At 38.0% G+C, this 27289-nt stretch overlaps 1 protein-coding gene across 5 annotated transcripts in view; it reads right to left on the bottom strand.

Moving 5' to 3' along the window:
* gal3st3 (galactose-3-O-sulfotransferase 3) overlaps nt 1–27289 on the bottom strand; it is a 124588-nt gene that overhangs the window by 36881 nt on the left and 60418 nt on the right. Inside the window, exon 3 of one of the 5 annotated variants that reach the window (XM_039769296.1) lies at nt 3028–3343. The exons of the other annotated variants lie outside the window; for them this stretch is intronic. The gene's annotated coding sequence lies outside the window, so the exon portion shown is untranslated. The remainder of the gene's footprint in view (nt 1–3027; nt 3344–27289) is intronic. 5 annotated transcript variants of the gene reach the window in all.

Here is a 27289-nt window from a genome sequence, read left to right as displayed (position 1 = left end):
TAAATGCAGACAGAGGCCGTTTATCTGTTCTCATCCTCTTAGATCGGAGTGCTGCATTCTTTACCATTCATCACAATATTGTTTTAAATCACCTTAGTCAATGGGTGGGCCTCTCTGGCAGTGTCTTAAATTGGTTTGAATCCTACCTGACAGGGCGAAAATTCTTTGTAAATTGTGGTAATTATACTTCAAAGACACATGATATTCTATATGGTGTTCCACAAGGCTCTATCCTGGGTCCGCTGCTCTTTTCAATCTACATGCTCCTGTTAGGTCAGATTATCTCGGGGCATAATGTGAGCTACCATAGCTATGTTGATGACACACAGCTGTACTTATCGATACCGCCTGACGACCCAGACTCTTGATTCACTGACACAATGTCTTACTTAGGGAGGGGTAAGTATTGACTCTGACCTGAATTTTAAATCACATATTAATCAGATTACTAGGACAGCATTTTTCCACTTAAGAAATACAGCAAAAGTTATACCCCTTATAACATTGCAAGATGCTGAGAAATTAATCCACATTTTTTTTTCAGTCGACTAGATTACTTTAACGCTCTCCTCTCACGACTACCCAATCGATTGCAACTAGCGCAGAATGCAGCTGCTAGAATCTTAACTAGGAAAGGAAATCCGAGCACATCTCTCCAGTTTTGATGTCACTACATTGGTTACCTGTGTCATTTAGAATTGACTTTGAAATCCTGCTTATAGTTTACAAAGCCTTAAATAATCTCGCTCCATCTTATATTTCGGAATGTCTTACACCTTACATGCCAAATCGTTGCCTTAGATCTTCAAATGAGTGTCTATAATTCCAAGAGCTAAACTTGAGGCAGCCTTCTGCTGTTATGCACCTAAAATCTGTAATAGCTTGCCAATAGGAATTCGTCAGGCTAATACAGTGGAGCACTTTTTAAATAAAAAAAAAATTTAAAAAAAAACACTGCTGAAAACATTACTTTAACATGGCTTTCTCATAGCTTCATCTTAGTTTAATTCCTAATGCTCTGTATATTCAATTAATTATCATTATTATTCATGGTATGCATATTCAAAATCCGTACTAACCCCTACTTTCTCTTCTGTTTTTTTTCCAGTTTTCTAGGGGTGGCGACCTGCGCCACTACCACCTGATTAAAGCACCGTGATGTCCCTACAGACATAAGCCAGAAGTCCACATGACCATCATCATCAAGTTCTTCGATAAGAACCCTGAATACCATGAGGACTGATTGAGGTGATTTATGTTAGTTCGAATGCCTAGAAGGGGCTGGGAGGTCTCATGGCCTGGAACCCCTGCAAATTTTTTTTTTTTTTCCTGTCCTCCCTGGCCATCGGACCATACTTTTATTCTATGTTAATTAGTGTTCCCTTATTTTAATTCTTATTTATTTTGTCTTTTTTCTCTTTCTTCATCATGTAAAGCACTTTGAGCTGCATTATTTGTATGAAAATGTCCATCCATCCATTTTTCAACCCGTTGAATCCAAACACAGGGTCACGGGGGTCTGCTGGAGCCAATCCCAGCCAACACAGGGTGCAAGGCAGGAAGCCAACCCACCGCAGGACACACATCCATACCCACACACCAAGTACACACTAGGGACAATTTAGAATCGCCAATCAACCTAACCTGCATGTCTTTGGACTGTGGGAGTAAACCGGAGCGCCCGGAGGAAACCCACGCAGACACGGGGAGAACATGCAGGAAGGACCCAGAAAGCGAACCCGGGTCTCCTAACTGCGAGGCAGCAGTGCTACCACTGCGCCACCATGCCGCCCTGTATGAAAATGTGCTATATAAATAAATGTTGTTTTGTATGAAGATGTACCGATTGTCAATTTGTTACTATTTTTTTAAATCAGGAAAAACTTCCTAAAAGCTTTGAACAATTTAATAAGGAAAATTTTGCCAAGTCACTATTAATAATTTATTCCAGACTTATTAAGAATTAGGACCAGTTACTCAGGCAACGAGAAATATTCTTTCAGAGATTTTACTTGCATTTTCTTCCCAATTTCCTCAATGATTGCTAAATTCTGACACTGAATGTTGTTAGGTCTTCAACCAAAATCTGCCATTATAGGAAAGGCTTTTCTTCCTCAACTGAGATGGTCTTGCACCAAATGATTGCTGGGATAGACCCAGGCTACCCTGCCCTGGATGAGAGGATTAAGAAAATGGATGGATTCAGGAAGGAAGGCCTGATCAGAAACAATAGTTCTACTTTACCAAAATGCTTTTAAAGGGATACTGGCACTGACCAGCTTGTACGTACTGTGAAAGAAAATTAAAGTTGAGGCAGGCAGCTTTTCCACAGTTTGTGAAGTCTGGCTGTATTTTGTGACTCTTACTATACTCTTTAAATAACCTGATCAGTCAGATCAACTATCCTTTTCTAAGAAATACCCCATAAATTGGGTACAAACCCATCTTTTATTGATATGGAACATATTTTGTAATTCAATTGATCAAAGTGTAAAACTGACATTTTTGGAATAGAGGTCTAATGTGTAGGGCATGCCGTGCAGCAACTTGGGCTGTGCTACAAAATTAATTCCATGACATTCACAAAATGGGATTTAAGCATTCATAATCTGTGAATCCTCACACAGTTAAATTTAAGACGATTCACTCTTAGTTTAGGGAGACAATGCTGCCTTTCATACCTCGACACAAAAGAAACACACCTAGCTGTCAAAATACTAAGAAGTTCATTAAGATAGATAATGAGACTTTATGGTTAGCAAAATAACAAAATGGAATGGTAGTAAATTGCTGTGCCAATCACACCCTGTCACTCTAAGGTGCTACTGCACCCTATACCTTAAGTGAATTCCACCCTCCATAAAATTGTACTTTTTGGTACCATGGAAAATTGTCCTCTTGTTAACAATATCTAATCAGGTGGATGTTGTTGCTGTATTGTGTTCTACCCAAATACATTGATGATTGAAAGTACTTGCTTTAGAGAAGGAAAAAAAGACATTGCTAAACAAATTATTTGTAGATTACCAGAAACTGACAGATCCTGTGCTTCACATAATCTCTTCTTTCTGGTGGTTCTGCTCCATCCTTTCTTTTCTTGACACAAGCTATCCAGTGCCATAGATAGATTCACAAACAAAGTCACATCTCCATTGACCTCTGCTTGTGTCAGGATGAGGCTCTGGTTTAATAAGCTTTCAAGAGACTACAGAGGCCTTTTCATAAAAGCTGTGGAATCCACTCACCCTTACCAAGGTGTCAGTTACACCTTCAACTTGCACTTATAGTGCTAGCTCAGCAGTTAGGCAGGGGAGGGTCTGAGAACCAGAGCAAAACCGGCTGCCTGAATTAGGGGGAATAAAAGAAAAAAAACATAAGATCCCTTCAGGGCACAAATTAAACACCAGTCACAGCTACTTAGCTGTGTAAATTTTTAAATGAGTATTTATCACAAAAAATTCCAAGTATAGAAAATTTACCTTCAAGGTAAAACACTTTAAAAACCCAGGGTATTATCATTAGCTACTAGCCACTCAAAGTTCAATTAATAGCATTGAAATAAAAAAAAAGATCAATTAAAATTAATAAGAGTTGCTTTTAGCAAATGTACTTTTCAAGAGAACCTGGGCTGGGTAAAACCATAATAAAATGGCCCAGCTCTGCTCAGCATCAAGGCATCAATCCATTCTTCTTAACCACTTTTATTCATGGTACAGGACTTTCTCCTTGCATCATCAACAGTCAAGGTAGGAACCAACTTTGTATGGGGCACCAGTACAGCACAAAGCACACTAACTCACTCCTTCACTCACACTACCAATTCAAGTCCCCATCAAATGACATGGCTCTACATCAATTTCCAGTTGTAGCATTCACTTACATAATCTTAGTGAGTCATGGCATGCACACAACGTAACCCACCCATTGTGTAGTGTAATTTTTCCAAAAACTCTTATTGTTATAGAGGTCTGTGAACCATGGCCATTGTCTGGGTGGAATATGCAGATCCTTCCTTTTGTCTGTTTCAGTTTTTCTCCCATGCACCCAAAGGTGGGCTGATTAGGTTTACTGGTGACTCTGGTGATGGACTGGTACCCTGCCTTGGGCCTGATGCTAAAGCTCACACAGCCCACAAAGTGGAATGCTATGATATTACAGAATATATTGGAACATATGTTTTGTATTTATACTTTTAGTGTAAATATAGTATATTTAATGAACAGAATATTGTGCTCTTAATGATAATGACACTGATTGAGCAGTCAATTACACGGTACAGGTGGTGTGATCATCCATTTATGTTAAAATACATAAAGACTTTAATAAGAAATGCCTACATTGCAGTCTTTAAATATTTTTAAAGGTTGGCATCAGAGATCTCCCAAGGCAGGGGAGAATCGAAGAGGAGAAAAATCATACAAATTTTATATAAGAAGGTATTAAAATTTCTTGGGGGAGTTGTTTATCACATTACTGGAAAGAAAGAGAATAAATCTTTCAGAATACACTTAACAGGGCTAATTAACAGAACTCAATTCAGAAGGTGGAAGCAGCTGGGGCTGTCATTTATAAAAAAATAATGAGGGATGCTGTTTCAGTCAGGACAAGTCAATTTAGAAATTTAATACCAGACTTAAAGAAGCAATCATTCTTTATTACAAATGGGCTTCATCCAGAGAAGGGGTCATGATGATGCCAATTATAGTCAATGGAACCAGACTCTCAACGGAATAACTTTAGAAAACCTAATATGATATAAAATAAAATCAACGAATGGTTGTCTTAGGCATCAATTTGAATGAAATATTGTGTTGTTCAAGGTATTTGGTTGATTCTATAGTTTGTTTGAATCCTCTAGAACAGCCCCTCCCCCCACCCCAACAGTTTCTTCAGCCAAAGTTTTTTATTTTGTGTAGTACAACCAATAAACAATTGTACTGTAAAACTAAACTATCCATTATCCAACCCGCTATATCCTAACTACAGGGTCACGGGGGGTTGCTGAAGTCAATTCCAGCCAACACAGGGCACAAGGCAGGAAACAAACCCTGGGCAGGGCGCCAGGGCACACACACACGCACACACACACACATCAAGCACACACTAGGGACCATTTAGAATTGCCAATGCACCTAACCTGCATGTCTTTGGACTAAACTAGCAATAAGGAAAGCACAAGGCTTATGCAAGAATCAAGGCACTAAACAGAACGAATACTGGTGAAGATGAAAGTCAGTAGTCAGATAAGAATACTGCAGAAAATTTGACCTGAAGTTTACACAAAGAGGTCTTCAAAGTATTCTACTAATCAAGAAATGAGAAGGTGAAGTGTAATAGGAATGTCAGGGGTGGAAATTAAATGTAGAAAATGAAACAACAAATGATCTGAATTATTTTTCTATAGGTTTTCAAATGTGGGTAAGCCAAACACTTTCCACTTGATACAAATGACTAGGTAGAAGGTACTCAGTGATTCAAGGATAATAGAGAGATGTTCTATTAGAGTTAAAAGACTGAAACACTAATGTTCATGGCTCTACACAGAAATTGGGTTTTGTGCAAATGAAGGACAATGCAGAAGCAATTGATAGGACAAGCCAACAGCACTAACTAGTAGTTTAGACGGATGACTGAAGGAGCAATATCCTGGACAGGAACAAAGGAGTAGTGATCATGTTTTGCATGTACAGTCAGGTGTGAAATGGAAAGGGGAAAGCTTGGTGAAGCTCAAGGGAGATGCAAAGATCAGTGATTAGCAAGTCCACTATAAATCTCTAATGAAGAAGTCACGAGCTACAGTCGTAACTGTAGGTGTCCAACCACTAAAAGCACAAGGAGTTAGATGGAAGTAGAAGTGGTGTCTTCGATGTCAAGAAAAATCTGGACCAACTGTGTCAGTTTAAACTTTTAACAGGTCACCCAAAAGCTATTCCATTGTAATATACATTTGATCTATGACCTTGGAAAGGGGTCTTTCACCCCGCCCCCATTATTAACAATATTGTTCACTTTAATAATGGAGGTGCTTTTAATGAAAAAGCTGTTGAAAGGGATTTATGGTTTTGCCATGGATTTGAAAGGTATTCAGTATTATGAAATTTCACTGGTACTGGTATCAAATACTAAAATCCTGGTATTGTGGCATCCCTAGTGTGGAGTATAAGAGGGGTCTATTATTAAATAATAAATAAGAAGCTGTGGATTCCAAATTCCAAACACACACACATATGCATACACAATGCATCCGGAAAGTATTCACAGCGCATCACTTTTTCCACATTTTGTTATGTTACAGCCTTATTCCAAAATTGATTAAATTTATTTTTTTCCTCAGAATTCTACACACAACACCCCATAATGACAACATGAAAAAAGTTTACTTGAGATTTTTGCAAATTTATTAAAAATAAAAAAATTGAGAAATCACATGTACATAAGTATTCACAGCCTTTGCCATGAAGCTCAAAATTGAGCTCAGGTGCATCCTGTTTCACCTGATCATCCTTGAGATGTTTCTGCAGCTTAATTGGAGTCCACCTGTGGTAAATTCAGTTGATTGGACATGATTTGGAAAGGCACACACCTGTCTATATAAGGTCCCACAGTTGACAGTTCATGTCAGAGCACAAACCAAGCATGAAGTCAAAGGAATGGTCTGTAGACCTCTGAGACAGGATTGTCTCGAGGCACAAATCTGGGGAAGGTTACAGAAAAAATTCTGCTGCTTTGAAGGTCCCAACGAGCACAGTGGCCTCCATCATCCATAAGTGGAAGAAGTTCGAAACCACCAGGACTCTTCCTAGAGCTGGCTGGCCATCTAAACTGAGCGATCGGGGGACAAGGGCCTTAGTCAGGGAGGTGACCAAGAACCTGATGGTTACTCTGTCAGAGCTCCAGAGGTCCTCTGTGGAGAGAGGAGAACCTTCCAGAAGGACAACCATCTCTGCAGCAATCCACCAATCAAAGCCTGTATGGAGTGGCCAGACAGAAGCCACTCCTTAGTAAAAGGCACATGGCTGCCCGCCTGGAGTTTGCCCAAAGGCACCTGAAGGACTCTCGGACCATGAGAAACAAAATTCTCTGGTCTGATGAGACAAAGATTGAACTCTTTGGTGTGAATGCCAGGCGTCACGTTTGGAGGAAACCAGGCACTGCTCAGCACCAGGCCAATACCATCCCTACAGTGAAGCATGGTGGTGGCAACATCATGCTGTGGGGATGTTTTTCAGCGGCAGGAACTGGGAGACTAGTCAGGATAAAGGGAAAGATGATCTTAAAATGGCTGTGCACCAACGCTTCCCATCCCACCTGATTGAGCTTGAGAGGTGCTGCAAAGAGGAATGGGCGAAACTGGCCAAGGATAGGTGTGCCAAGCTTGTGGCATCATATTCAAAAAGACTTCAGGCTGTAATTGCTGCCAAAGGTGCATCGACAAAGTATTGAGGAAAGGCGGTGAATACTTATGTACATGTGATTTCTCAGTTTTTTTTATTTTTAATAAATTTGCAAAAACCTCAAGTAAACTTTTTTTCACGTTGTCATTACGGGGTGTTGTGTATAGAATTGTAAGGAAAAAAATGAATTGAATACATTTTGGAATAAGGCTGTAACATAAAATGTGGAAAAAGTGATGCGCTCTTTCTCTATTATAATATTATATATATATATATATATATATATATATATATATATATATATATATATATATATATATATATATATATTATACACACAGAACTAAAAAGCTAAGAAAAAGAAACCATTAAGCTCCTCAATTTATTACCATATACTTTCTAACAGAAGAATCTTTATAGAGAGTTACTTTTAACAAAACATTACCAAATACTATAGACAATTTCTGCCCATCTACATAAATGTAGGGGTTCCTCGGTTGATGGGCTGACAACTGGAATCTGCCGATTTTCATTGATCAGTAAAAAGGACGATCACCAAAACCAATATTATTCAACCAGCTTTTTTACAGCGATTTAGTTGCAGTGCTCCTTCATACAAGGTATTACAGTAGTTGAGGCAGAAGTAAAATAGGAGATGCAATTAGACAAACGGCAAGGAAAGCTACTTTAAGGAATTCAGACCTTTATTTTGTCCTTTCAATTAAAATGGACACCGCTTGAGTTTGGACAGCTAGCTTGTTTGAAATGCTGAAGCTTACACTTTTAATTGGAAAAAGAAACAAATTTGAAATTGCTGCTTAGTATACAATAGGCATTTTTAAAGATTGAACTGTTTATTACGTGTTGCTGTGTCATACAGCATAAGTTTTTGGTGAGAAAGAAGTACTACATACTGCAATTAAAATGATAATCCATATTTTATAATATGGGGAGGGTAATCAGAACTGGCCACTCAAGTAACTTGAAATCAGTGATCGATATCGGCCTTAAAAAAAAAAAACACCTGATTGGAGCATCCCTAATGACAAGCCAATTTCTGTCCTTCTGACAGTTACACTCGGGTGGGTGTGTTCAGTGTTAATGTGTGCAATGCACCATCAAAGTATTGTGTTTTGATGTGTTTTGTAACTATTTAGGAAAAAAACGCAGTGCACTTTTCCCTTTCCAATAAATGGAGCATCACTAACATTAGCACTATGCTACAACAAACGGTCCTACAACAAAGGACATATGGTTGATGCAATGGAAAAACTGACACTATTACCCTTAATAAAGAAAAATGTAAACAGAAAAAATCTATATAGACAGATGGATTCATTATTTGTCCCCAAGGAAATATTTAAAATTTTACTGAAGCTCAAAATATGGTCATGTGAAAAAGAAAGTACACCATCTTTCAATTCTAAGGTTTTACATATTAGTACATAATCAAAATAATGTGGTCCTTAGCAGGTCCTAAGATTAGGTAAATGCATCCTCAGATGAACACCACCACATGTTTGGTTACATTTTTGTTAAATAAATGACATGGGAGAATCTGTCATGCATTGTTTTACAACAGAGGTTAGATTTAAATACAGTTAATGGTAATGGTAAGGACAAGATATTTCTTTATTTTACCCCGATACATAAAACCACAGAACTGTAAGAGGGTGTTACTTTTGCACATAACTGTATATATTATAATAAAAACAACCACCCCAACACTACTCCATTTACAGAGCTGCTGTGGTCAATTACTGGTTTGTAAGATGGCTCGACTTGCTCAGGTTTATATTTAAGCTCATTAATATTTAAACAGAGCAGGTCCCAATTGAAGTGTCCATAATGGAACATGTTGATTGCCGTTTGTTTTCTTTGAAGTCATTAGCTTTCAGAATGATTCATTATTAAGACAGGGGTACAGTCAGAATCATTCCTGTTTCCGAGTCAGTCAGGATGATGCTGACTTACCTCTCTGTGCAAATCGTGGACAAATTCAGTCCATATTTCAGTGTCTGGATCATGTATTTAGTTTTAATTGTCCTATGCTCCCTTTGCTTATCCATATAAATCTCCAGTTCCCACCCCTTGCTTTTTCAAACCAGTCTGGTCAGCGTTAAAATAGAGACCTAAATTAGGAAGTTTAAACCAGTTCTCTGAAGTACCCACAGTGCCAAAACTTGCTGTAACTCACTGTAAGATGCAGCAGTTCATACAACGTATATAAAATCAAATTTTACATTACATGGAGTCTGGCCAGGTCTGAAGCCTTCCAAGCTTACTTTTATCCTCACTTTGAATTGTCGCCATTTATATCTTTAAACTAGCAGCTTCTCCAATAGGGTGTAACAGTGCTCCTTAGATGGCAGTGATCACAGTGCTACCAGCAGATTACAGGAATAATTAACCTCAGTTTAGGTTCCTCCAAGTCTCTTACATTCTCATATATTTTACATGTAAAGTAGCCATCAGATCCTTTACACTCATATCTCACAAGTGCACAGCTTGTCCGAAAGGCAGTTGAGATGAACTGAGGCTTGGGTCTGTATTAATACTAGCATCTCTTCAAATTAATTTAAAAATTCAAAAATGTATAGTAACAGCCAGAAATATAAATATATCTAAGTCAGTTAATTTCCACCCGACATTTACAATTAAATAAGCTTGCATCAAGGTAAAACCAATTTTGTAGAAATTCAAGGAAAGAGTGGTCAAATTGGTACTCTGGCTAAATGGTCAATTATTCATAATTAACATTGATTGCTTAAACATAAAGACACAAAAAAAAGCACTGCACATGGAGTGTCCATCTGAACAAAATCAGTCACCTGAACAGCGAAAGAAGTTGCACCAATGCGTACAAGTAGAATAAAAAGTGACTGATGAAGAAACACATAGTACACCTGAGAGAGAAATAATTATGTACAAATGAATCTGAAGGAATGACAATTGCCACAGTTAAGTTAGACAAAAGGAAAACAAAACAAAAGACCATCTTGATTTTTGATATTGAGTTTCACTGGTTACAACCAGATACAAATTATCATCAATTGCAATGCAAATCTCATTAAACTATGAGCAGCAACTTTGAAAAATCTAGAATTTGCATTTGCAAATGAAATGATTTCAGAACAGTACTGTGGTAACATGAATCTCTGCTGTGAATACTGTGTAAGACAACTGATGTTTCTGCAGTTAGATTTTAGGTACTATACCAACAGTCCACACGAGTCAGCTAGTTCTTGATAAAGCCAGGACAATGGGATTTAACCTAGAAACCTATCAGTTCAACAATCTCTTGCTAAGGATAACAGAACTCTGGGCTCAAACATTTATAAAAAAGAACATGTAAAACAATTTTACTCCAACAGTAGTTTAAGGTGGAGTTCATATCAAAAATACCTAAAAAGTTTGATTAAAAAATTGTATTCTATGTCAGTTGACCCACTGGTCGTAATGAACATGGACAGGTAGCTTTACTCGCCAAGAAAGTCGGAGAATCCATATACCGTACTTTAATACAGGTTTTTTTTTATTTATTAATTTTATTATAATCAATACATAGTAATCAAGTTTTTACAAAAAAAAAAGAATTATGCTAAGAACAGATCGATCCCCACCCTTGAGAGAGAGAGCAAGCCAAATGGTGTAAAATTTAAGGCTTGTAAAAAATACCTAAATCAACAAATTCTCTGTGCTTTATAAACTTATTTCAAAATATTACTGATTAGATCCTGCCATGTTTTGAAAAAAGTCTGCACAGATCCTCTAACTGAGTATTTGATTTTTTCCAATTTCAAATAGTATAACACATCAGTTTCCCACTGACTTAAAGAGGAGAGTTTGGGTTCTTCCAGTTTATCAGAATAAGTCTGCGTGCCAACAGTGTAGTGAATGCAATCACAATTTGTTTGTCTTTCTCCACCTTAAGACCCTCTGGAAGAACCCCAAACACAGCTGTTAATGGGTTAGGAGGGATTGTGAGTCCAAGACTGTCTGAGAGGTAATTAAAAATTTTTGTCCAGAATAATGTTAATTTGGTGCAGGCCCAGAACATGTGACCCAGTGAGGCTGGGGCTTGGTTGCAACGTCGCAGGTTGGATCATGCCCTGGAAACATTTTGGAGAGTTTTAGTCGAGACAGATGTGCTCGATATATAATTTTGAGTTATATAATTGTATGCTTTGCATATGGAGCTTGAGTGAATTCTCTGCATTGCTACTTTCCACTCCTTTTCTGATATATTAATTGAGAGGTCATTTTCCCAGTGTCCTCTTGGATCTTTGAAAGGAAGGGATTGTAAAAGGATTTTATATATTGTAGAGATGGAGTCTAACTCCTTGAAATTGAGCAATACTTTTTCCAGCGTGGATGAGGGTGCAAGATGAGGAAAATCTGGAAGGTTCTGTTTAACAAAGTTCCTGATTTGAAGATAGTGAAAGAAATTTGTAGCTGGAATGTTAAATTTGGACTGTAATTGTTCATAGGATGCAAAGACTCTCTTAACAAGTTAAGTCCAAATTTTTTCCAGATATTAAAAACTGCATATGTTTGTGAGGGTTGAAAGAGGTGGTTCTTTTGCAGGGTGCCACAGAAAGAAGCTTCTCCGTCTTAAAATGCTTTCTACATTGGTTCCAGATTCTAAGTGAGTGGAGCACAATTGGGTTATTAGTGTATTGCCGATAACGTGTGTTTATTGGAGCGCAGAGCAGGAAATACAAAGAAGTACTGCAGGATTTTACTTCTATTGCGGTCCATGCCTGTGTATGTTCTTCTATTTGTGTCCAGGTTCTTATCGCCTGTATATTTGCGCCCAGTAATAAAACTGGAAGTTAGGTAGAGCCATGCCACCTTCTGCCTTTTGTCTTTGTAGGGTCGCTCTTTTGATGCGTGGATGTTTAGAATTCCAAATAAATGAGGTTATTGTTGAATCTAATTGCTTAAAGAACGATTTATTAATGTATATTGGTATGTTTTGAAATAAAAAAAGGAGCTTAGGAAGAATATTCATCTTAACAGTGTTAATTCTTCCAGCTAGTGTGAGATGAAGGGTTGACCATCTATGCAAGTCTTGTTTAATTTTTTCCATGCAGACGACGAAATTTTGTTGATATAGAACTTTATGTTTACTTGTGATGTTTACCCGAGGTATTTAAACTGTTCTGCAATGATAAAAGGAAGGGTGTCTAATCTAATATTATATGCTTGCGAATTCACGGAAAGAGTACACTTTTATTCAGATTAATTCTGAGACCAGAGAGCTTTTGAAATTCTGTGAGTGCTGCTAAGACTGCAGGCAGAGAATTTTCTGGGTCCGATATATACAGTACCATGTCATCTGCATATAATGAGATTTTCTGTTCCAGTCCTTCTCTGCTAATCCCCTTTATCTGATCAGTATTTCGACAATGTATTGCCAGTGGTTCAATGGCAATTGCAAACAGCAGTGGTGACAAAGGGCATCCTTGTCTTGTGCCACGTTCTAGTTTAAAGTAGTCTGAGCAAATGTTATTGATGCAAACTGAAGCTTCTGGGTTAGTATACAGTAATTTAATCCATGCACAAATGTTCGGGCCAAACCCAAACTTCTCCAAAATAGTAAAAAGGTATTTCCATTCAATCATGTCGAAAGCTTTTTCTGCATCCAATGATAATAATATTTCTGGGGTGTTTGATTTAGTTGGTGAGTATATTACATTAAACAGGCATCGAAGATTTGAAGATAAGTGTCGGCCCCTAATAAATCCAGTTTGGTCTTGTGATATTACCGAGGGGAGCACTTTCTCCATCCTTCTAGCTATGATTTTAGAGAGTATTTTAACGTCGTTATTCAGAAGTGAAATTGGTCTGTATGATGCACATTGTAATAAGTCCTTATTTTGTTTTGGAAAGACAGTGATTAGTGCTTGGCGAAAGGTTTGTGGAAGAGATTGGTTATCTCTGGCTTCTGTAAATGTTGCTAATATGAGGGGAGCTACAGGTTTCTGTACAGATACAGGTTTCTGACAAGAAATTATACAAAGTATCAAACATGTATAAACCAATGACAACTTGAAGGTAAAATTTCACCGACGTGAAACAAAATATAGTGGAAGGTATAACAAAAGCAGAACTGGGAGGAAGAAGCAGCTAGTGAAATTCCAATATGCAAAAATCTGGAATGCAGAACAGGAGTATACCAGAAGCTGTCTTAACAACAATAAACACAGAACGCGGAAGTGGCACACACCTTACCTGGTATTGCCCAATACCTCCATTAATTTTAAATGTTAACAACATTATACTTTATAACAACAACTCTGTTAACAAAGAATGAACTTGTGTTTGGGAACCTACAAAACAAGAGAAAGGCAATAAGCACAAACCAAACAAAAGTTTTCAAATTTCAGTGAAGTCTCAATACTGAATCTTTTTGAATTCTGGTACACCTTTAAAGCGATCTGGTTACATCAGCTGCAGTAGAACTGGATTGGTCCCTTAGAGGAAGTAACAGTTCCACCCTTTCAGTCTTTACTGGGAATGGTGTTTATGATGTGGGCCATAGACCAATTGGTCACATGAACTTGCTATTCCTTAAGTAAGACTTAATCCCCCTTCTTGTAGGCTACACAGTACCACTTATAGAAGGTTCAGATATACTCCTTTCTCCATCTTTTCCAGAAGCATTTGGAAAGATACTGTACACATGTCCACTGGCTGTTGTAAAGGTGAGGACAGTCAAAAGACATGTGGAGATGGAATCACACTGATTTTCTGAGTCAAAAGGGCTGCTGAATTCAGAATAACTGGAGACACTAGATCTGAAGAAACTGGACTTAAGAACATTGATTACAGATGTCACCTCAATAAGGAAAGAGGTTAACATCTCACGAGTCAGGCAAGAGGAGTTCACATCAATTAACACTGTACAGAGCATCTGCTTTTCCATTCAAATCATTCTTTCCCATGCTCCTCCCATGTGTGAGTAATGTAGTGGATTAAACTTCCATTCACAACCCTGGCTTGTCAAGGTGGTCTTCAATACACTTGAGTCAATAAGCAACTTCTTTTTACATGCAACCATGAAGTTAGTGCAACAACCTGACCTTCACTGGTCCTATAGTTATTATATATATATATATATAAACGATTTTCTAGAATACCTAGATGAGACAGAATAGCAGGACATATATGTTACTGCCTTTTCCTATTTTTTGAACTGGCATCAAGAAAAGAGATGTACCTTTGATCACAGAGAAGAAGGCTATTTAAGAAAGACTGAATGTATCTCAATATTACTGTTGTAGTTCTGATAGGCACATTTAAGTCTTGCAATGACATCTTATTTACTTTGGATTGTCACTGGCATCAGCAAATGTAATGCAGTGTGTTTATAAGTCCGTCAAACATTTGTCCTCAGACTTTCAGAACCTTCTCTGACCTTTAAAATATGCCTTAAATGTTCACTTAGGTTGGACAGACAGATCTGTCTGTTCCAATATCATCTTGAGGTGGGAACAATTCATAGTGTGCCCGTTGGGACTCCAGTTCCAGTGTACGCACTGATTCCTGCAGAGAAATACTGTGATATGAAGGGCTGTGAGAGTTCAAGCATTGAGGAGATGCAAGTGAGCATGCAGGTGTCACAGAAAGTTTATAAAAACAAAGACAGCAGCAGAGAGAGAGAGAAAGTTCCAGTATTTTAGCTTTACAGTAAGTCAAATATACATTGAAATATTCAGACAGCATTTTGATTGCAATACTCCTCAAATGAAAAACTTAAGTAAATCTGAGCAGTTCACAACTAGCTGTATTTAAAAAGTGTGCAGTGTTTTAGGTATAATGCAGACACGCAATTAAAGCACAGTCCTTTGCTAGTCTCGGGGTTATGAAGGCAGGCATATATTAAAGAGTCTTTTGATTAACCCTAGGCTAGAAAGGATTAGGCTTCAGAAATCCACCTTTGACTGTTCCATCCCCAATCCCCATGTTAGCAATGTGTCTCTCCTAAGACCCAGTTGGCCAGTTGGATAAAATGAACATGGACAGAGCTTTACACAAAGTATATCTGTATATTTTGTACAACTTCTTGTCAGAAGCCTGTATGAAAATATAAAATATGTATAAACCAATGACAACTTGAAGATAAAAAGGCGTTATCTCAAAAACTTGAAACAATATAGCAGAGGGTAACTCAAACTACAGCAGAGCCAGGAGGAAAACAGAGTTAGGGAAATACCAATATGTAATAAACTAGGAGGTGGTTGATAGGAACATACCAAAAGTTGCCTAACAATAATAGAAACACAGGGTGCTATAGCAGCACAATATGCATTTTGTAAAAAGTAATTTTTGAATCATTTTCCTTTTCATATTTTCTAATGCAAATATCAACAAATAGAAGAAAATCTGTGTAATATTAAATTGCTGTTTTTGTAACATTTAGGTAGTGTGATAGATTACCATAAACAAAACTGTTAAATGTAACATGCCAGAATCAGTGAAAAGAACATCTCAAAATTCAGTAGTATTCATTCAAGAGAAGAGGTAACACCTCAGTACCACACTGAACAAAGTGGCTGGAGGAGTGCCAATCCTGCCACCTACCCCCACCTTTTCCCTGCAAGTTGGAGGGCCTGTTTGCAGGGCTGGATGCAGATTAAGGTCATTCCCAGGACAGAGTAACTGCAAGTTAAAGGCTTTGCTCAGGATCCCAACTGAGTAGAGTCACTTATGGCATTTATGGGATTCGAACCAGCAATCGTAGCCTCAGAGCTATTAGTATCATTTGAGATAGGCCAAAGATGTTACTAAACAGAAATTATCATTGAACTTTAAATACAAAACAAACCCCTGACCGGAATGAATTATAAGAAAGATAGTTTAAAAATGAAGAAATATAGTACCTATATACATAAAAACATTTCTAAATCTGATACATCATTAACTTGGTTATCCAATTCAGTGCCATAGGGAGAACCCAGCAGCACTGGGTGAAAAAGATGGGAACAAACCCTGGCCAGGATACCAGTAAATCACAAGACACATTCACACCAACCCATGGCCAATTTAGTATCACCAAATCAACGTGGCAGCAAGATTTTGGGATCAGTGTTATTTCTGCCAACCAATACAAATATTAAAACAGTTTGTTCACTAAAAAACATTAATTAAAAACAAAAGTAAAAATGAAACTGGTGCCGTTGGATGGACCGAAACAATGTCCCAGAGGTGTTCTGTTGGATTTAGGTCAGGCGAGTGTGGGGGCCAGTCAATGGTATCAATTCCTTCATCCTCCAGGAACTGCCTGCATACACTCGCCACATGAAGCTAGGCATTGTCGTGCACCAGGAGGAACCCAGGACCCACTGCACCAGCATAGGGTCTGACAATGTGTCCAAGGATTTCATCCCAATACCTAATGGCAGTCAAGGTGCCGTTGTCTAGTCTGTAGAGGTCTGTGCGTCCCGACATGGATATGCCTCCCCAAACCATCACTGACCCACAATCAAACTGGTCATGTGGAATGATGTTACAGGCAGCATAACATTGCTGTCTTGAGGGCCGTCTCATTGTTGCCCCTCTAGTGCACCGGTTAATTTCATTAACACCAAAGCAGCTGAAACTGACTAACAACCCACTCTGCTACTCAACTGACCAGATCAACATCCTAGAAGTTTCATTGATTTGATGCTATGCTCAGATTAAAAAAAGTGTTCCTTTATTTTTTTGAGCATTATAGAACTAAACAAAAATTGGAAAATAGAAACAAAAATGAAAACAATTTTTGTAATTTTAATTTAGATTTTAACCACACTAGTCTATGCATGATGTACACACAAGTATGCAGATAGATAGATAGATACTTTATTAATCCCAAGGGGAAATTCACATAATCCAGCAGCAGTATACTGATATTGTACGCTGCATTTTTAAAAAAATACAGTCATAATTGTGTGCATGCACAAGTGTCACTCCCTGATGGTGTCTGAATGTGTGGATTTAATTGATTTTTTCATCCATCATTCAGCTTTCCCTTTACCAAAGCCTTATCACTTGTCAAATGACAATTAGCCATAATTGACAGTCGACACCACCCTGGAAACAAATGGCAGGCAAATTTCACTAAACTTCAATGAAAAGGCGCTTAAAATATAACCACACATTACTTGGAAAATACAGGTAAATAGTTTGAAAATTGGAGAAATGGAGGATTTGTCAGATTCGAACAGCCACCCCATACATTTTTTCCAGTCTAAATACTAGCTAAATTTGATCTTTACACATCAAAGAAGTTAGGATTTCAGCCATTTAACCTTACTTTCTACAGATATTGCTTGTTTATTGATGGTATCTTTGCAATGACAGATTAAGCAGATGCATAGCCCCCCAAGCCAATGTTATATGTATGCATTTATAGTAGTTTTAATCAGGTTATTAGTACTGATGTTTCACTGTGGGTGGAGTGATGTCATGGACCAAGTACCTGTCATAATATCAGGATCAACTTCACTCTGTGAAATGCTTCATTGAGAGCAAATGAATGGACTGCAATAACCTTTATACAATACTATGTCATTCTAAAGTTTAACAGGGGATCGCTTTCTGAGTTTTTACTTTGTAGCGAGGCAGAGGTCTAGAGAAGAACCATTGAATGGTTGATCTCTATCCAGCATATGGCTGTAAAACTGATAAAGAATAATAGGTGGATTTCATTATTGTGGGTGACAAACATCATTTATATTTCTAACAAAAAAATTGTGGTATTTGTTCATGGCTTTTTTCCCTGCTTGTTTCTTAATTTAATTTAAATCCTTAACTTTGAATTATTTTTTAATGTTTGATGTGTATGTCATCTTTGCTTTTATTTCTATTGTATTTCTTTGACTATTTGTAAAGTGTTTTGAACATTTAAAAAAGGTACTATATTAATAAAAACTATTATTAGTACACAATACCATAAGCACAGGGTTGATTGCTAGCCGGGTCATTGTCTGTATGGAGTCTGCATGTTCGTTCTACATTTATGTGGACAGAGTGTGCATAACTTAAGATACAGTGCATCCAGAAAGTATTCACAGTGCATCACTTTTCCCACATTTTGTTATGTTACAGCCTTTTTCCAAAATGGATTAAATTAATTTTTTCCTCAGAATTCTACACACAACACCACATAATGACAATGTGAAAAAAGTTTAATTGAGGTTTTTGCAAATTTATTAAAAATAAAAAAACTGAGAAATCACATGTACATAAGTATTCACAGCCTTTGCTCAATACTTTGTCGATGCACCTTTGGCAGTAATTACAGCCTCAAGTCTTTTTGAATACGATGCCACAAGCTTCGCACACCTATCCTTGGCCAGTTTCGCGCTTTCCTCTTTGCAGCACCTCTCAAGCTCCATCAGATTGAATGGGAAACGTCGGTGCACAGCCATTTTAAGATCTCTCCAGAGATGTTCAATCGGATTCAAGTCTGGGCTCTGGCTGGGCCACTCAAGGACATTCAGAGTTGTCCTGAAGCCACTCCTTTGATATCTTGGCTGTGTGCTTAGGGTCGTTGTCCTGCTGAAAGATGAACCGTCGCCCCAGTCTAAGGTCAAGAGCGCTCTGGAGCAGGTTTTCATCCAGGATGTCTCTGTACATTGCTGCAGTCATCTTTCTCTTTATCCTGACTAGTCTCCCAGTTCCTGCCGCTGAAAAACATCCCCACAGCATGATGCTGCCACCTCCATGCTTCACTGTAGGGATGGTATTGGCCTGGTGATGAGCGGTGCCTGGTTTCCTCCAAACGTGACGCCTGGCATTCACACCAAAGAGTTCAATCTTTGTCTCATCAGACCAAAGAATTTTGTTTCTCATGGTCTGAGAGTCCTTCAGGTGCCTTTGGGCAAACTCCAGGCGGGCAGCCATGTGCCTTTTACTAAGTAGTGGCTTCCATCTGGCCACTCTACCATACAGGCCTGATTGGTGGATTGCTGCAGAGATGGTTGTCCTCCTAGAAGGTTCTCCTTTCTCCACAGAGGACCTCTGGAGCTCTGACAGAGTGACCACTGGGTTCTTGGTCACCTCCCTGACTAAGGCCCTTCTCCCCTGATCTAGGAAGAGGCCTGGTGGTTTCGAACTTCTTCCACTTACGGATGATGGAGGCCACTGTGCTCATTGGGACCTTCAAAGCAGCAGAAATTTTTCTGTAACCTTCCCCAGATTTGTGCCTCGAGACAATCCTGTCTCGGAGGTCTACAGACCATTCCTTTGACTTCATGCTTGGTTTGTGCTCTGACATGAACTGTCAACTGTGGGACCTTATATAGACAGGGCTGTAACATAAGAAAATGTAGAAAAAATGATGCACTGTGAATATTTTCCAGATGCACTGTATATGGTTCCATAGCAGGATATTACAAGTGTGTCATTAAGCTCTATTAATTGCCAAAATATTTTTATTCCTACATGCTTTGCTAAATTACATCTTCTAAGTTTAGGCTCACAGGGAGCTCCCTAAGTCTTTCTAGGTTGGTTATGAAGTGAATGACCTGAAATGTTGCTATAACAGTTCAGCATTTCATGCAAATGGTAACTTATAGAAACTCAGTATACACATAAAAAAACAACACCACACACAACAAAACTGTTTGTGGTTCAGTCGCTCAAATTCCTGGGGACTACTTTCACTAATACATTAAAATGGGACAAGCACATTACCTCCATTATAAAGAAAGCCAGACCAAGACTGTTCTACCTATGCCAGCTACAGAAGCTTAGTATATGAAGGCAGATAGTTAAACTTTTACTTGGCCATCATTGAGATTATTGTAACCACCTTTTATCACTGTTCGGTTTCCTTCTGCCTTCTCTTTAAGATTTGGCTGCAGCAGTTGGTTTGTTCAGCTGAGAAAATTAACGATTATCTCCCAACATTAAAAGTTCTGTTCATCACCAGAGCAAAAAAGACAGCAGGGAAGATTGCTGCCGACTCCACCCTTCCCAGCAGTCATCAAAGTTCATTAGATTGCCATCACAGAGGAGGTGCAGGTCTATTGTTACCCGTACTACACACCATCTCTGCAGCTTCTTTCCTCAAAGTATTCAAATCTTAAACAAACTTACATAGGGTTACTTCACGTTTACACCTAACCAACGTCAATTCTGGTATGTTTCACATGCTACCAATAAAGTGAGTGTGATTCTGAAATGTTTGTGTTTTTGTTATAATGGTTATTAACAACACAGTTCAAGTAGTGACTTCAGCATTTCATAAAATATGTCTCTGGGAAAAAAAAAAAAACACACTTTCAAAGTTTTGAAAATCGGTAGATGAAATATAGTCTGCATCAGGAAAAATCAAAAATAAATCTAAAATAACTGTGTACAGTAATCTTTAAAAATAACCATTTGCTTAACTTGATGCAGGTTAAGGTGACAAATTACATCAGAGCACACTTATTTGATTTTGCACTGAACTGTCAAATTATCAGGAGACAATGGAGATCTGTAATATTGTATGGATTAAGTTGACAGGTATAACATGAATGATACGATTTAACAACAGAATTTTTTTTTTTAAAATTAACCCAAATCAAAAGATCAGTCAGTGACTACATCATTATTTAGAGTAGATTGTAAGGTACCAATGAATCAGAGATACAGTACAAGCAATTCATTAGTAAAATGTACAAAACTATATACCTACTCAAGTGCCTTTTAATACAGTTTTATGAAGGTACAAGGTTAAGTTATTAATTGTCCGCACTTTTGTGACAATTTTGTTTGGGTTGACTAACAGATTTGCCTGCACATGTATAGAAACATGGCCTGTCTGTGGTCTAAGTAGTAAAGTTTAGACCTTGATCAATCAGTTTTTCCTCATTCATCCACTTCTTGGTGGTAAAATATTGTACCCAAACTGTGCAGTAAGTCTTCTATGGATTTCGGCCCTTCAGTCTATAAAAAGCTGTGCAGCCAGACCTAAACAAAACTGTCACAAAAGTACAGGAAATGGAATTACCCTCCTATCAACAATGACAACCCTGCATGGGTTTTCAAAGGCAACAGTGTCAAGAGTGTATTGGGAATCAGCCACCACCAAAAAACATGGTGGTCCTGGATAAGAAATTGATCATTGACAAAAAGAGGTCAGAGAAACACACCATTTTTACACTTTAACAGATGGGCTACAGTAATTAAGGGAACTGACTGCAGTCATTCGCAAAGAGGAGTGTCAGATTACTAACTTGCCACAGAAGGGGTGTCACAATTGATGAAGCTACCAACATCCACTCTTTTCAACAGTGCACTAGTCTCAGACTGAACATTTCATATCACTTCATCGGAGGACTACCAGTTCCAACTATTTTTTTGTGCAAGATGACAATCATGAGGGACTCATGCTTCTGCATGTCAAAGGTTCAAGCAGGTAGCAAAGGTAGAATTGTATAGTATGTTTTTTGTAAGAAAACATGGTCTTTTGATACCAGTAGAGCAAAGGTTTTCACAACTTGTCATGAATTAGGTGCATCCCTTCAAGGCAGAAGGAAACTCATTAGCAGTATAATGCTACACGTCAGAGAACCAGGGAAATCTAGCAGCGTGATAATGAATTCTGCTTGATGCAATAGCCTTCCTACTCATTTGATCTCATTAAAAAAAAATGAATTCAACAAAAGTTGATGATGCGTGCATAAGACACATTGGACAAGACATGGGTCATAATCCTCATGCTACACTTTTTAACCATGCTCCATAAACACAAGATTGTTCCCAGGGTAAATGGTGGACCAAGTGGCTATTAGTTGGTGTACCTCAGAGATGTTACTAGGTGTACATATTTGTGCAGAGATGAGCAGTAGACTTATACAAAATGTCTGAAGATACCCATAATCACCACTGCTTGGTGGCAAAGCTGAATTTATGGGTTGCTATCTGTTCTGTTATAGAAAAACACGCCACTGTACAGCATTTCAAGGACCTCAGAGACAGTTAAGGAAGATAAAACCACACAGGTAGAATGAGAAGTAATAGGACAGTATTACGACTCATGTAAAAATCACATATAGCATGCAATGAGTCAGAGATGGGGATTGAACTGGCAGCCTTGTGGCTTAGAGTCCATTGTTTTAGCCATCATACAATGCTTCCTTAATACTGTACATGGGTTATTTTATTAGTGTTACATCTTAGGTTTGAATTTCAATACAGTTTGACCAACTCCAAACCCTAAAGTTATAAAATACTGTGTGTTTTATTATTTCAGCAGTGAACCTTAATGTAAAAAAGTACGAATTTTAACATCTCTACTCTTGAATGTAACATTTTCTTAAAATGGATCAAACGTTAATGCATTTCTTCATTTTATCAAAACAAATCTGAATCTTCAAGTTTATAGTTTTTGTACATTATGCATCTCTTCTTAGCACACAAGTAAGTTTCTCTCTCATATTACTTGGTACAGACTAGATCTGGATCTGCCCCCACTACAAAAAAAAAACCAAATAAGATGGTGCTGATGTAACCTCCCCCCACCTCACCAGAACATGGTTATGAAAATGTCATTTTCTAGCAAATGCAGACTTGTCACTCTTAACACAAAAACAACCGTGTGAATAAATTAAGATGACAGCTCTGTCATTTTCAGCACTGCTGTGCTGGAACATGGCGTGATATCTTGTACTATCTGACAACCAGAGCAGACTAAGCTCTCTTATTATTAACAAAGCTTGTCAGATCTCTTTGTTTTCTTTCGAAATAGACTTCTGCTGAGGTTTTCAATGTTGCAAGATACTCCACAACCAATAAGTAACTCATGTTCATGAAAACAGTACATTTTACAAGAACAACCAAAGAGGATGTTCTATTTTCTGCACGGATATTCCTCTACAAATCACACCTGCTTAACCAGCTAAGGAGAACATCTGGAGTGTTTACGGTATCTCCGTTTATTCATCTTAGCAAAGGCATAAAATAATGCTCAATTGCAATAACTGGAACCAAAGTCATGTGGGTCTGGGAGGTGCCCAGATGTGCACCTCTCATATGACCTTCCCTAAAGTACATTTGTAAAATGCAATTAGGCAGTAAAGCTTTAAAAGCCACTGTAGGTTATACTTTAAATACAAAAGTTGAAATACACATTAGATAGGAAACTGTCACAGCAGTGACACCACATGCACTTCAGAAGAGGTCATCCACCAGAAGCTAAGCATGTTCGGACCTGGCCAGTACTTGGATTGGAGTCCAACCAAGAAAAGCCTGGACCTTTTTTTTTGCATTTGTAGAGGCAGGAATCTAATTCACAATCTCTGTGTTGTGGTGTTCTTGATAATTTTACCATAGGTGAATGAGGGAGTTTAAAGTGGGGCTAGTAATCCTATTTTAGGATAAAGTTTTGTGTTGTTTTATAACAATTGAATGGAAAGGAACATGCCAAGATTTTGCAATTACCTATTTTCCTTATGCAAAACGTGCCCTTATACTCAATTAAAAAGATCTCTTTTTGCACAAACCAGAACTACAGTCATGGCGTTAAATATCGGATATAGGAAACTAAATATGAAACAACAATAAAAGAGGAGAAAAAAAAATCTGAATTAAACCACAATCTGCTCTTAATGGCCAGCAAGCGAGTTACATAATCATTGTTAAAAAAAACTCATTTTAAAGTGATGGTACTTTGCTCAACCCACTGTTTTACTCCAAGAATGTTCAGTTCTTGTAGGATGGAACCCTGAACTGAAAAGGAATAGATGTGTATTTGAGGTTGAGGAGCAAGACAGTTTTAGACTTCTTTCAATGACGAAGCTTCAAGGCAAAGGACATGGGGTAGCATTCTAATTCTAGTATGTTATACTCTTTTCAAAATATTGTATAACACCTATGGGGACACAATATTTTATGTTTTGAACAGAACTACACTGCAAGGATAGATCATTGAAGGACAATGTTTACTTTGGCAGATTTATTACAAAGAAATACATTCGCTCTGGTAGAAAACATTCAATATGCTAATAAGAACTTTTGTGCATGCCTAGTAATGTTTTAACAGTATTCACTGTTTTGAGAAAGCTGCTGATCCTAGCAACTACAAAATGATAAAACAATTCCCTCTTACTACCATGTCATATGATAATTCTCCTTGGCAGTTTCATTATCTTCTTATTTAGTTCTCCTTGTGGATCATTTGAAAATGACAGAGATAGCTGAACTCAAATTTCCTAATAAACACTGTTGCAGATTTTAGAACAGATTCACTTGACATCAGTTTATTCAAGGTCAATGCATGCTTCAGATTGCTGGGTTTCACCTTTGGGTCCTGCAAAGTACATTATACATTTTTGCTATAACCAGGGGTACGAAGTAAGGAAAATGGAAGTAGTACATAGAGGACAGTGAATTCTCTGGATAAAACCTGGTGCCAGAGTAAATATACAACACAGTATGAAGTAGCCTTCATTAAGGATCATTCTGACATGGTAGGTTTAAAGATCAAAGGAGACATTTCAAAATACACATAGTAATGATGAGATTTATCTGCTGATCTGGTCACTACCTGGGATTGGACATTTTCTTCATGTCAGTGAGGATTTTCTCTGGGCCACTTAATTTCCCGCCGGTGTGCAAAAGGTGTAAAGGTTTGATCAAGTGCCATCTTTCAGCTGCAGAGCAGTGTGTGCAATAGTGACTTTGCCCCATTACAGACTGGTGCCCTTTCCAGAACTAGTGCCATTCTTGCACCCAATGTTGCTGGGGCTGGAGTCCCTCGCCTTGCAATTGTTCCGCCCTGAGCATGACATTAACATTCATTCAGCTCTGCAAGCAGGTCCTCCAACTTGCAAGGAGTACTCCGGGGTTAGTAGAAGGATTGGCGCTCCAGCCACTGTAAAAATACCTCACAGTGTTCCATTCCGTTTGAACTAGTGTGGTGCTGCGGTTTACCCATTGTACAGTTACCTATATGCTTGGTTCCTAATTTGGGATCCTGAGGAGGTTTGTCGTTGGGTGGTTGTGGCAATGCGCTGTATCAGTGCATGCTCCCCAACAACCCCCTCCTCCATCCTCATACAAGACAGAGTTGGTATCCCAGCAGGTAATCCCGTTTAATATCCAAGGTAAAAATTAAACTTTGGTTCAAAAAGACAAGGAGAAGTCAGTCAATATTAACATGCTTTGGGGATGGAATAAAAGATGGTGCTCCTCATGAAATTGGTCGGTCCCCTTGAAGGCTGAATCCAGAATGATAAGGATTTCCTATAGCTAGATGCTTTAAATAGTGAAGTAGAAGATGGCAGATGGATCTTTGCTCCTAGATAAACTGGCGTCATTGGTCAACCAGATTGCCCTCCTCCACCGCGGGGCAAATGGAAATCAAGTAAGTGGTGTTTTTCCCTGTAATATGCAACAAACCCGTTACTGTTAAACATGCCCTGATCTTGTATTTTTGACACTCCATAAAGGAAAAAGCAGCTGGACTAAAAGGAGGGACAGATGTGGAACACTTTGATTCAAAAGACAGCTGTTATTCCTAATGATTCTTCTCATACTGCATTTCTTTCTCATAATCAAGTAGACAACAATTTGTAATTAAGATTTAAATGATTTTAGTTGCCTGCTAAAGCAATGAATAATAAACAGGATTTTACAGAAAACGCCTACATTAAAATGACATTTGGATTTCACATATTTACAATAAAATCACTGGCACACATGCCTGCAACAGTAAAAAAAAAATAGACAAGACTTATCCACTAAACATTTCCATGTATGCACTGGTCTTTAGTATGGAATGAGGCACAAATAATTTTAAAATTTACTTTTATAACATAACTATTTCCAACTCATCTCTTAAGAGCTTGCAAAATGAAATGCACATCACAAAAGGTCTAAAATGAAGAGTGGTGATAAAACACAGTAAAAGATTGTACCAATCAACTGAGGATCAACCAAACAATAATATGTTTCAAGATAATCAGCACTTTCCCCAAACTAAATGTAAATGTTCCGTTGAGAATGTTGTGCTCAATTTACAGCATTTTGTGGTAGTGTGTGTCAATGGTTGTCGAAAAATACCTGCACAGAACTGAAAACACTTTCTCTTCATTTTTTTAATTTATTGTTAAGAGCTGCTGCCCAGGAGGTCTCCATTGATATGCTACTATGGTTTCTGTGGTTGTTTTTATTCTGCATTCTTACTTATTCTAACCATCATAAAAAGACCATTCCTTTACAATTCATTCCTGAAGGCAAGGCCAGATCTAGACTGGATCCCTTGATCCTTTCAGCAAGCAAATGTTTCATAGTTTATTGAACAGTGTTGAAAAGGCCCTTTGCCATCACAAGCCCCTGAGTACATACCCAGAACGCTCCGATAGTAGATTAACCCTGCCTGAAGGTCTTCATGGCTTTAAATTAAGAGGCAAAAAACAATGTGTGCCTTTGGTAGAAAAAGGGCTTCTCTTTAAAAGGGACAACCGGCAAAAAAAAATTAAAAAAAAAAATCAGGAGATGAAACTACATGCTACTTAGAGTAACCAATCAACTAAGCAATCATGTCTTTGGAGTGTGGGGTAACACAAGAGTACCTGTAGGAAAATGATTGTGGATCACAAAAACATGCATACTCCACACGGTCAGTTATTGGGCCACGAATGGACTCAAAAGTTCACTGAACAAAGACAGCAGTGTCAATTGTGCACCAACATGCCATACAGAATACCTTTTTCCTAAAATCAAAACTCCTCTGTTCTTATTCAAGTATCAAACTTGAAAACATGCCATTTTTGTAAAGCACGTATGCTCAAGGGTCCTAAACCCTGAGGCAGTAGCTCAAACCATGCAACAGAATTTCAGCATTAAAAAAAAAATAAAAACAGTGTGCCTTATAAGACATGCAATGAATATCCTCGGAAGCTGAAAAACCT

Source organism: Polypterus senegalus, chromosome 11 (genome assembly GCF_016835505.1).
Source record: "Polypterus senegalus isolate Bchr_013 chromosome 11, ASM1683550v1, whole genome shotgun sequence".
NCBI lineage: Eukaryota > Metazoa > Chordata > Cladistia > Polypteriformes > Polypteridae > Polypterus > Polypterus senegalus.
The sequence above is the reverse complement of the archived record's forward strand: the minus strand, read 5'-3'. Positions and strand labels throughout refer to the sequence as shown.